This window comes from Talpa europaea, assembly GCF_964194135.1.
Source record: "Talpa europaea genome assembly, chromosome: X".
Lineage (NCBI taxonomy): Eukaryota > Metazoa > Chordata > Mammalia > Eulipotyphla > Talpidae > Talpa > Talpa europaea.
The window spans coordinates 70,615,700-70,626,304 of NC_140081.1; the positions used below are offsets into that span (position 1 = coordinate 70,615,700).

Here is a 10,605-nt window from a genome sequence, read left to right on the forward strand (position 1 = left end):
ACTGGACTAACGAGGAGATCAAAGAAACAATTAAAAAATTCTTTGAATTGAATGACAAGGAGGACACCAATTTCCTAAATGTATGGGGTGCAGCAAAAGCAATAATAAGAGGAAAGTATATAGCAATAGAGGCTCACATCAAGAAACAAGAAAGAACTCAAAGAAACAACCTAATCTCGAAGTTCAAAGAACTAGAAAAAGAACAACAAAAAACCCAAAACCAGTAGAAGAAAACAAATAATAAAAACCAAAGCAGAAATAAATGAAATCAAAACTAAAAGGATAATCTAAAAGATCAATGAAACCAAGAGCTGGTTCTTTGAAAAAAATAAATAAATTAGACAAACCCCTACCCAGGCTTACAAAGGTAAAAAGGGAGAAAGCACAAATAAACAGGATCACAAATGAAAGAGGAGAAATCACAATGGACACAGGAGAAATCAAAAGAATAATCAGAAACTACTATGAACAGTTATATGGAAACAAGTTCAACAATCTAGAGAAGATGGACAAATTCCTACAACTCTACAATCACCCAAAGCTAGATAAAAAAGAAATGGAACACCTAAACAGACCAATTACAAGCAGTGAAATTGAAATGGTAATCAAAAACCTTCCCCCCAAAAAAAAGCCCAGGACCTGATGGATTTACAAATGAATTCTACCAAATGTTCAGAAATGAATTAATGCCTATCCTTCATAAACTCTTCCAAAAAAATTGAGAAGGAAAGGATAATACCAAACACGTTCTATGAAGCCAACATTACACTAATACAAAAACTGAACAAGGACAACACAAAAAAAGAAACCTACAGGCCAATCTCGCTAATGAACACTGATGCAAAAATCCTCAATAAAATTTTAGCTATCAGAATCCAACAATGTATCCATAAGATAATTCACCACACCAAGTGGGATTCATTCCAGGGACACAAGGATGGTTCAACATCCGAAAATCAATCAACGTTAACCAACACATCAACAAAAAGAAATATAAAAACCATATGATAATATCAGTAGATGCTGAGAAAGCTTTCGACAAAGTGCAACACCCGTTCATGATAATAGCCCTTGAAATTCTTGGAATACAAGGAACATACCTCAACATCATAAAGGCCATCTATGACAAGCCAACAGCCAGTATCATTCTCAATGGTGAAAAGCTGAAAGCATTTCCATTAAGATCTGGAACAAGACAAGGATGTCCACTCTCACCACTGCTTTTCAATATAATACTGGAAGTCCTAGCCAGAGCAATAAGACAAGAGAAAGACATCCAAGGAATCCAAATAGGAAAAGAAGAAGTCAAACTATCACTATTTGCAGATGATATGATAATATACATAGAGAACCCCAAAATCTCCACAGAAAAACTAATTCAACTCATCAATCAATTCAGTAAAGTGGCAGGATACAAAATCAACACGCAAAAGTCAGTAGCCTTCCTATACACAAACAATACATCTGAAGAAGAAGAAATCAAAAAAAAAAAAACATCCCTTTTATTATCGAAACAAAAAAAATCAAATACTTGGGAATAAATCTAACAAAAGAGGTAAAGGACCTATACAAAGAAAACTATAAAACACTGTTAAAAAAGAAATAGAAGAAGACACAAAGAAATGGAAAGACATCCCTTGCTCATGGATTGGAAGAATAAACATTATTAAAATGGTCATCTTACCAAAAGCAATATACAGATTCAATGCTATTCCAATAAAAATTTCAATGTCATTCTTCAAAGAAATAGAACAATTATTGATGAAATTCATATGGAATCACCAAAAACCCCGAATAGCCAAAGCTCTCCTGAAAAAAAAAAAAAAAAGAAGGGAATGGAGGCATCACATTCCCAGACTTCAAACTATACTACAAAGCCATAATCATCAAAGCTGCATGGTATTGGAACCAGAACAGACACACAGACCAATGGAATTGAATAGAAAATCCAGAAATAAACCCACGGATTTATGGTCAACTAATCTTTGACAAAGGAGCAAAGAATATGCATTGGAGCAAAGAAAGTTTGTTCAATAAATGGTGCTGGGAAAACTGGGTCACTACATGCAAAAGAATGAAGCTTGACTACTACATAACACCTTGCACAAAAACCAACTCAAAATGGATTAAAGAACTAGACATAAGACCTGAAACCATAAAATACATAGAAGGAAATATAGACAAAACACTACATGATATGCACATCAAAGACATCTTTAAAGACACATCACCCAAAGCAGTGACAGTGAAGGCAAAGATAAACAGCTGGGACTACATCAAATTAAAGAGCTTCTGCACAGCAAAAGAGACAATAACAAAAACAAAGAGAAATCCCCACCGACTGGGAGAACATTTTTGCACACAACACTAATGATAAAGGACTGGTCACAAAAATCTACAAACTGCTGATGAGACTCAGCAAAAACAAAGAAAATAATCCAGTCAAAAAATGGGCAGAAGAGCTAAAAAGAAACTTCTCTGAAGAGGAAATACAAATGGCCAACAGGCATATTAAAAAATGTTCAACATCACTTGTAATCAGGGAAATGCAAATCAAAACTACCATGAGATACTATCTCACACCAGTGAGATGGCACATATTAAAAAAAACTAGCAACAACAAATATTGGCGAGGTTGTGGAGAAAAGGGAACTCTCCTGCACTGCTGGTGGGAGTGCAAACTGGTCCAACCACTATGGAGAGCTGTGTGGAGATTTGTTGACCTACTAAACATAGAGCTTCCATATGATCCAGCAATTCCACTCCTAGGCATTTACCCAAAGGACACAGAAACATCAATTCCAAAGAACACCTGCACCCCTATGTTTATAGCAGCACTGTTTACAATAGCTAAGCTTTGGAAACAACCCAAATGCCCAAAAATAGATGACTAGATCAAGAAGATGTGGTTCATATACACCATGGAATATTACTGAGCAATCAAAAAAAGATAAACACATGTAATTTGCAGTATCATGGTTGGAGCTGGAAGGGATCATGCTCAGCGAAATAAGCCAGAAAGAAAAAGAAAAATACCGGATGGTTTCACTCATAGAAGAAATCCAGAAACTTAAATAAGGGACCAGGAAAAAGAATAACTGTAAGAAAGAAAATATCAAAATCAACAAACAACTATGAACCAGAGACACTCTGTGAGGGGTGGGGGGGCGGGGAAAGGAGGGATTGGGGTCAAAATAAGGGGGTTGTAATTGTATGGGGAATATAAAAATAAAATTTAAATTAAAAAGAAAAAAAAGAATATAATATGGTCTATACCTTGATTTTGGCCTTGAGAGACTGAGAAGAGAATCTTGCAGAGCCATTCTATGCCTGGAATGCTGACCTGGGGAAACTGAGAGGCAAGAAATCAGTGTTGTTTTCATTCACCAAGTTTGTGGTAATTTGTTATAACAATAGAACATTAATATCTTTTTTTTTCACATATATCTCCTCCCATCTTTTGGATGTTAGCTTAAATGTCAGCCTATCTAAGGTCCTACACTGACCATCGTACTCAAAATGAATGTCCTCCCCCATCCTCATTATAATCCTTAGTACCTGTTGTTTTTTTAATTTTTTAAAGATTTATTTATACAAGAACTGGGGTACAGGCCAGAGGCATGGGAGGGTGAGAGGATTCACCAGTAACAGAGCGGGGAACAGAACAGGCAGACAGACAGAAGACACTGCTGAGGGGAGCAGCAGGCAACGCAGATGAGTGCTGCACCATGTGGGCATCTCTCTGGCTGACCGGGAATCAAACCAGCACCGCAGAGGCTGCAGACAGCTTCACAGCATGGCGCTCAACTAGCTGCACCAGCAGGGAGGCCTGGTACCTGTTGTTTTTATCCTTCGTGGCCCTTATCAGAATTTCAGCTATATTATTTGACTTTTTAATGTGAGGCCCAGGAGAACAGGAGTTTTCGTTAACTGCTGTAGTTTTGGGACATAAAAGAGGGAATGGCACAGAGTAATCACACAAAATGAGTATTTATTGAATGCATGAATGAATGTTTATTGAACACTGGCTGTGCTACATTCTACACTTGACTTACCTTATTTCATTGGATCCTTACAATATGTAAGGGCAGGAATAGACACAGTGCAGGTTTCCTATGATCCAGCAGACCGGGTAAAGGAGGAATCAGAGTCCTCAGTGGCTTTTTGCAGGTCTTTTTATTGGGATTTACCCGGTACATAGCAGGTAAGGGTGCTGGGGGGCCGGGAGGCTGGCAGGCCTCCCAGCCCCCAGCAAGTCTTCATTCTATCTTTGCTCTCCGGCCTTCTCTCAGCTTCTGCTTCTCTTGCTTCTCTTTCGGCTTCTCTCTTGGCTTCTACTGGCATCCCCGTGACACCGCCCTTAAAAGCCCAGTATCAGCCCAAGTGAATCCCATCTACCTATGCCCACACCCTACTCCAGGTGCCCGCCATCAGGCATGCAGTCAGGACCGCAAGGATCCATCATCAATCCTGATGGCGGGAGGGCAGAAAAACCTGATATTTTCCCTTGCCCTATACAATACCAACTGTAGCTGCAGGAGGGGATGGAGCAGGATCTCTGTGATCTGAGCAGATGGGTAACGGAGAGTTCTGGGGCCCTTGGTGGCTTTTTCAGGCTTATACTGAGCTTTTACCAGGTACACAGCAGGCAGGGGTGCATTCTTCTCATACTCACCCTGCTCTCATTCTGCTACTCTTTCTCTGCTCTTGTTCTCTCGTTCTGCTGGCGTCCCTGTGACACCGCCCTTAAAAGCCCAGTCTCAACCCAGGTGTGCCTACCCATGCAGGCCCACACCCTACTCCAGGTGTCCACCGTCAGGCATGCTTGCAGGTCCACAGGGATCCACCATCAATGCTAAAGGAGGGAGGGCGGGAAAGCCTAATGGTTTTTCACTTACTCTATACCAACTTGTTAGAAACTGTTAATTTCCCTGTTCCATAGGAACAGTATACATACATACTGACTCCAGAGTATCAGCACTGCTAACTACACTCTGACCTGATAAGATTGTTGCGATGGGTTAAAAAAATACAGTTATGTACATTCATATGAAACTTTGCATGTAATTTCAGGGAATTCAGACAACCCATAAGCCTCAAGTTAGCTTACAGTATGCTACCCACATCAAAGGATATTCATGGTTGAATAGAGATTAGCTAAATTGGATAAGATAAGCTTCAGGTGCCCTTTAGTTCTTTGATGGACACTCCTGAAGTTACAGCAAAAATTCAAGACACAAGGACATTAAGAGCCAATAGAAAGATGGCCAGTCCATGGGGGCAAACAGTATTTTAGGGACAAAGCTGTGTCTTATATGCCCCATGACTGAAAACCATGTCTGTAGGGTAAGGTAAAAGGTATCAGGTTTTTCTGCCCTCCCGCCATTAGGATAGATGAGGGAACCCTGTGGTCCTGAATGCATGCCTGATGACGGGCACCTGAAGTGGGTACACCTGGGCTAAGAGACTGGCCTTTTAAGGGCGGCATCACAGGGATGCCAGTAGCAGTAGAAGCCGAAAGAGAAGCCGAGAAAGAAGCAGAGAAGCCGAGAGAGAAGCAGAAAAGGCCGGAGAGCTCAGATAGTGTGAAGACTTGCTGGGGGCTGGGAGGCCTGCCAGCCTCCTGGCCCCCCAGCACTCTTGCCTGCCAAGTACCCGCTAAATCCCAATAAAGGACCTGCAAAAAAGCACTGAGGACTCTAATTCCTCCTTTACCCAGTCTGCTGGATCAGAAAACCTGCACTGTGGCTCATTCCTGCCCCTACGGTGTCCTACTAACTAATAAGAGCTGCAAGTCGGTAGTAGTCCCTCTGGTGGAACTTAATATTTCAAGTATTTGTGAAGTCACCAGTGATTAAAAAAAAAAAAGCAAGAAACAAAAGCTCACCGCACAGTTGTGAACTTTGAGGGAGGCCAGGATTCCCAAACACCCAGCTCCTGTGGTTCAAGGTCTGACTGACATTTTCCCTTTTGCTACAACCCCCACCCAGCCCTGGTTCTGAGGCGCTTTCCAATCCCTCTCTGAGCACTGTGTCATGAAAACCAAGTGTTTGTGTTCCCTCTCAGCTGCGTGTAGCACTTGAAATTCCTTCCAGATAAATAATAGGATTGTGGCCAAGAGGGAGCCAAGAAAGAAGTGAGAGATAAGACCTTGAGGTCTGATTTTTGAAGTTGAGTTTCTGAAAGCTGCTCACATCGTTCAGTGGTCAGACAGCAGCTGGCAGACTGCGCTCCTCCAGCTCTCCTGCTGCCACCCCAAGGCTGGCCGGGGCTCCTCTGGTGCCCACAGCCTGGAATGATACTCTCGCTTTCCCTCATCTCCAAGCCCCTTCCTCACAGGGAGTCATTATGACAGTCACAGACTCTCATGCTGGGCTTCCCAAGCACAACTGAAGCTACTCTCACACAGATAGCAAGGAGAGCGAGTACACCCACTTCACAGGAAACACGTGCTCATTCTCCACAAATATGGGCCACCTCAAAGCCTGTGCACTCAGAAGAACCTGTACTTTCCGGCTAAATCCCCTTCACTTTTCTAAATGGCCTCCTTGCTTCCATATTGCCTCCTGGTATCCAGGGAAACGACATAGTGGCAAGGCCCGGGCTCGGCGGCGGCTGTGTTATCTAGCTGCCTGTCTAGACCTGCTGCTTCTCACTAGCTGAACTGTGTGGCCTAAAGTCAGTCACTGAGCCTCTCTGGCCTGCTTTCCTAATCAGCAGAATGGAGATAGTAATGAGAGCCCTGAATTCTTGATGTTATAAGGATTTGCAAGCTAATCCAAGTAAAGCACATGAAAAGTTGCCTGGCTTATACTTAACACTCAACAAATATAACTATTATTCTTTACCTCTTCTGGGGCACCTCTTTTGTGTATCCATAGTACAAATATACACCTTACCAGCCACTTTCTTTTGTGTGTGTGTACATTTTTTGGGGGGCGTGGAAGAACTGGGGTGTAGGCCAGAGGTGCAGGGGTAAGAGGATTCACCAGAGACAGAGGGGGAGCAGAACAGGTGTATCTATTGAAATACACTGCTAAGTGGAGCAGCAGGCAAGACAGGAGAGGTCTGTTGTACCATGTGGTTTAGTTCCCTGGTTGGGAATAGAACTCATGGTGGGGATAACAATGAGACTTAACCCCCAGGCCACCAGGCAGGCCCATTACCAGCAACTTTTAATGGCATTAGTCTGTACTATCCAGAGCAATGGGTGATGGCCCTAATTTGGGGTTATGCAATGTCCTTCCATGATAAGAGTAACAAATGTGACTTAATTGAGCTCTATGTTTCAGGTTCTGCACTAAACACTTGGCATGTATTATTTCATTTAATCCTCACTAAGACCTAAGGGGTGGGTGCTGTTGTTTTCCTCTACTCTATCCAAGCAAGATTAATTAACTACCTGACGTAAATCCTAAGCAAGCTTTGTGCAAGGGGTAATTGTCATGGGTTGGTGCAATAATGGGATGCTCTGTGGAGGACATAGAACTCTGATTTGTTGTTTTTGTTCTTAGAAACACAAGCCATAGTTTAATAAAAATAGAGAATGGTTTTATTAATTACACATAATTTCAGGTATGCAAATATATATATTAATTTTAGGAATTAGAAATAAATGACTATTTTTTACTGAGAGTAACCTAGTCGTGGCAGCATGTTCGATGGAAGTTATTTAAGTCATATCCAGTCCTCATACATCTATTTTTCAAATAATCAGGACTTCCTCATCCAAGCTCTTTATTAGGCCACGATAGAGTTACCCTCTACACAAATTTCATTAAGTAGAAATAAGACATGTTTCCTCTTCCAGCAAATACTCCCTTTTTTCATATTTCATATTTTTCATGTACTCCCAAAATTAATCTTAATAGAATGTACCAAATATTGCTTTTTGTTCAAAAGAGCTCTCTGAATTACCTTTCTCCATGGAAAGCTACAAAGGCAGGGTACAGCAGCAAAATGCCACTATGGACTTTGTATCTTGACTTTTTTCTTTTTGGCCTAGGACCCTAATTGGTAAATAAAACTAAATTAACCCCACATTGTAATACTTATTTAGGAATGTCTTTCTGTGTACATATTTTACACAAAAATGGAAAAACGTTAACTAGTTTGAGCAAATATTTGGCAGACTACAGAAGAAGGACTGTGGGAAATGAAAATATTTTAGTGTTTTGAAGCTGACAAGATTGATAAATGTCATTCAAAGTTTTCATCTCCTTTTTCCACATCTTTCAAGTTGAGTACTTCCAAGAAACCGTGGCCTTTTGTCTCCTTTATTAGTTTATCTCTTTCTCTAAAGCAGCCTGGGTCAATCAGACACACAATTGCTAACCATTGGCCACAGTCTTCGCTTTCACCTTGACCAGTGGCTTGAGCTTTTCTTTCATTTCCCCCCCTTCATTCACTAGAATGAACCTGAATGCCAGTATCTTCTGTTTTCATTTCATTTTCATTTTTCCTTTAACCACTTGATCACCTCCAAAGCCTGCGGTTAGGGACTCCTGTTGGTTTTGACTGAATAGTGGATGTCCTTCATGACCCTCTAAACATCTGCTCCAGCTGTGTGTGTGCCTCTTTATCTGCTACTTGAAGCTCTCCTTTGGTCAAAATCTGCTTACAGATTTCAGTCTAGCCATCTGTTCCAAATGCACTGATGAGATCTTCCTTCTTTGTACCCTGACCTTTAGAAATATTGACAAACACTGAGTGGGTCTGGAGAACATCATCAAGGTCTGTTTCCAGCTGCTCACCTGGCCAAGGACCTTGTTTTTGTAACTGGGGATTTCCAAGCACTTCCCACCTCGCTTCACCCGCCCCCCAGCCACTTTGGGTTATGGGGATCTGGTTGTTGGGGATTGAAGAACGACAAGGCTGTGGCTCCCAGATCTTGGATGGGGTGGACTAGAGCGGACCAGCCCCTGAGAGCCACCTGCCCTCTGATGTCAGGCCTGGGGCGGTACCAAGGGCAAGGCGCTGTGTCTAACTTTGTGGCCAGGGACAAAAATATGCCGGCTGACTTATTCATTTGATTTTAAATTGCACACGAGAATTTAGACAAGCCAAGGGAGAAAGGAGGAAGAATTCCAAGTAGAGGAAATCATGGATATAGGAGGTAGAAATGATCCTGGTGGGTGTGGGTAAAGAATAGACTATCCTGACAGCTGCAATGAGGGATAAAGGTCAGACACAGGCTGACAGCAGTACTTCCCACGTGATAGATGGGACAGTTGAACCTTGGGGCTGGAAACAGCCATCTTTTGCTTTCCTACTCCATCCACTTTAGGGGAACATGCTTTCTAAATCATCCCCCGGCACTCCCCGAAAATGGGCTCCGTGGCCACATAGTACACCTTCTGTTTCCAAGGCCACGATTTCTCCTTCTAGGCATCCCCCTGCGATTTAGCAAGGCACATTGGCTGGGCAGGAATGTGAGCTTTGTGAGGGCTAAGTTAAAAGTTGATCCATTCCCTAACTATAGACCCCAAAGCAATTGAAATCCATGCCAGACCCTCACCACCCCCTCCCTGTACCTGTCCTCCTTTAAATCTCTTCATTTCTTGCTTCATCCTGACCCTGAGTTTTGGGCTTTGCCCTGGGTAGGGGGGAGCTCTTTAAGAAAAGTAACATTTATTTTGCTGCAAAAGCATACGGAATATGGAATCAGGAGAGGGGAATAAGGAGAGTTGGATTTCTAAGAAAGGAGATGGATCAGAACAACTTTTTTCAGACTAGGAAGGGTTCATTGCAGTGCAGTATTTTATACTGCAAGCACAATACCAATATAAACAACACCCCCTCCCTCCTTCCTTCCTTCCTTCCTTCCTTCCTTCCTTCCTTCCTTCCTTCCTTCCTTCCTTCCTTCCTTCCTTCCTTCCTTCCCTCCTTCCTGTCACCTTCAATGAGGACATTGCAAGCAGGAGGAAAAGAGAATGTCCACTCCCCATCACCCCTGCCCTGCCCTTGCGCACCCCAGACTTGACAGCCAGAGGTCCATTTTCTTGGAGCGATGAATTCCATCTTGACAGGAACGAGAAGCCAGGCTGCATGTGAGAATTCTCTCTTCTCCCTGGAGCCCGAAAGACCTGCCTAGAGTTGCCATGGTAACTCACTAGTGCTCAGGCTCTATTCAACACGAGTGTGATGCTTCTCTAGTGATCATACCATTCTATAGCTTTTATGTTCATTTCACCTTTCCTGGACATCAATTACATGCTGGGGTCTTAGCAGATCACAGGCGAGACTGGGAAACAAATTGCCGCCAGCAAACACAAAGGGATAAAGCAAAGCAAAACTAAAAACTGGAACTCTATGTTAGCGAGCTGTGGAACTTAGCAAGATGCTTCACCTCTCCCAACCTCATATTGCACTTCTAGTCCATGAAGTGGTGGTGGGGGGGGGGGGGGTGGGGCTCGCTGCTTCCCAAATATTTTCCTCCTCCTCCAAATGACTGCATGTACATCATTAATATGCATGGAAATGTCAGCTTTAGCTATAGCTAGAGATCAGCTGGGGGCCTGATAATTTAAAAAAGAAGCTATTTAACAAAAGACCTGTAGAGGAAGCAGGAAAAAGGAAATAAATAGGGCATTGGGGATGGCTGAG

General features: G+C 42.5%; 1 pseudogene across 1 annotated transcript; it reads right to left on the bottom strand.

The window, feature by feature from the left end:
- Positions 1 to 8,062: 8,062 nt before the first annotated feature.
- LOC311187649 (ribosome maturation protein SBDS-like) lies at positions 8,063 to 10,102 on the bottom strand (annotated as a pseudogene). The gene is made up of 2 exons: positions 9,979 to 10,102; positions 8,063 to 8,827 (listed from the first exon to the last, which is right to left on the bottom strand). The product of its transcript is annotated as a ribosome maturation protein SBDS-like (transcript).
- Between the last annotated feature and the right edge of the window lie 503 nt (positions 10,103 to 10,605).